This window comes from Triticum aestivum, chromosome 5A (genome assembly GCF_018294505.1).
Source record: "Triticum aestivum cultivar Chinese Spring chromosome 5A, IWGSC CS RefSeq v2.1, whole genome shotgun sequence".
NCBI classification, from domain to species: Eukaryota; Viridiplantae; Streptophyta; class Magnoliopsida; order Poales; family Poaceae; genus Triticum; species Triticum aestivum.
Window position 1 is genome coordinate 429,896,778 of NC_057806.1, and position 2,279 is coordinate 429,899,056.

The window sequence follows — 2,279 nt, forward strand, 5'->3', positions numbered from 1 at the left end:
CTTGTTTCCCCTTTGGTGCAAAGGGGGCAAGCACAGGCCAAGGCATCAGGCAAAGGTTACCATTCCGGTGCAACAGACCAAGACCAGCCGGACGGCAGGACGGAGGTCACCGTGGAGCCCAAGACGGCGTCATCGCTAATGATTTTGGCAGCCGAAGACCACCTTTGGTCAGGATAACTTGTACTAGATGTTCCCCTTCGAAATGGCCAATTGTTGGCGCCCTTCCCGCTCATTATTTGGGGAGAGGCCCAGGGCCTCTATAAATAGAGCTAGCCACCACAGAGTGAGAGGAGGAACACCCGGAGAGACCTAGTAGAACCATAACACAGAGAGAGAGGCGACCGAACCCACCCTAGCAGTTCATCGCACCAGCTCAAGAACACCTCTCGCGAGGCTGTTCTTCCCTTGTACTGTCCATCATCAGCCCCAGAGGCAATCCACCACACCACACACTGGAGTAGGGTATTACACCACAACGATGGCCTGAACCAGCATAAACATCGTGTCTCTTGTGTTGTTCATCATTTTCATCTTAGTTCGCACGAGAGGATCGGACGTAGAACGGTAGGGGAGAGATCTCCGTGTGCACCCCAATGTTTGAACCTCAAGGGTCTGCCGAAACCCGACATTTGGCGTGCTAGGTAGGGGTGCGCCGGAATCTTCCTTCCGCTGTTCGCGTGTGATCTTCCGTCGTGTCCATGGCTGACGCTCGTCGGGCTCGCGCCGAGCGCCGGGCTGCTCATGCCGCTCGCGTCGCCCAAACGGCGCCTGTCGGCGGCCCCCCTCGTCGTTCCCCGTCGCCCGCCGCCAACGCCGCCACCGGCCCGGCAGGGAACAAGCAGCAGGCCTCGTCCCAGCACCCCTCGGTGCGGCGGGATGGCCGCACTGCCACCACGTCGCTGGCTCCAGCTGGCTCATCGTCCCACGCCCGTCGCGCACCCATGGATGTGCACGCCTCACTGCTCTTGGCGCGGGAGCTCCTGCACTATCGCCCCGTCGACGACCTCTACGAGGACTGGCTCGCCCGCATCACTGAGCTCGTCAGTGCCGCAGCGGGCTCCCCCTTGCGGTCTCTCTCGCTGCCTCGCCCTCCGTCCCGTGCAGGGGGCAAGGATCAGGAGGCGCCTCCGCCGCCTCCTCCCCAAGAAGGTGCCTTGGCTCCAAGGCGCGCAGCCCCAGGGCGAGACCCTCCACGCCCGGCACCTGCGCAGCAAGAAGGGAGCTGCCAAGAGATCCCACGTCCCCGGGAAGGTGCTCGCGCGCTCCCAGCGCCGGCGCGCCAAGATCGCACCCCAGCGCCTCCACGACAAAACCCCGCGCTGCTCCCAGTGGCGGCGCATGGTGACCCGCAAGAACGAGTCCAGCACCAGCAAAGGGCGCCGGTGGCCACGGCGGGCTGCCTCGCCTTCACCCCCGAGCTGCGTGGTGTCGCATGGCCAGACAAGTTCAAGCCTGACCTCCCTCCCCGCTACGATAGCACAGCGGACCCCGCGGAGTTCCTGCAGCTCTACAAGCTGGGCATGTAGCTGCCAACGGAGACGAGAAGGTCATGGCGAATTGGTTCCCCATGGCGCTCAAGGACGGCGCCTGCACCTGGCTCCTGAACCTGGCGCCCGACACGATCTCCTCCTGGAGCGAGATGCGCACCCGCTTCATCGCCAACTTCCAGGGCACTCGCGACCGGCCCCCGGCCGTGAGCGGCCTGCGCCGCATCAAGCAGCAGCCAGGAGAAACCCTGCAGAAGTACATCCAGTGCTTCAACTACGCTCGCCTCAAGATCCCCAAGGTGACTGAACAAGCCATCATCTCAGCCTTCTCCGACGGCGTGCGCGACGTCAAGATGAAGGAAGAGATTGCAATCCATGAAGACCTATGCACATCCCTGGAGCTGTTCAACTTGGCGACCAAGTGCGCCAGGGCTGAGGAAGGGCGTCTCTCCCTCCTCGAGCTCCCGGCAGCCGACCCGGAAGGAAAGAAGCTCAAGGCCAAGGACGTGAAGCGCAAGGGGGCTGCCGTGCTAGCAGCGGAACCGGACACCAAGCGAGGCAGGGATCAGCCTGAGTCATCCAAGGGCGGACGGTACTGTGTGTACCACGACCTCCACACCCACAACACCAATGAATGTCAAGAGCTCAGAGCCGTGCAAGATGGGCGAATCGGCCGACGCCAAGAGCGCAACGACATGGGCTATGGCCGAGGAGGAGGAAGAGGCGATGGACGATGGGAAGACCGTGGCCTTCGCCAGGGATGGCGTGACCGCCCTCGTGAGGACCATTGGC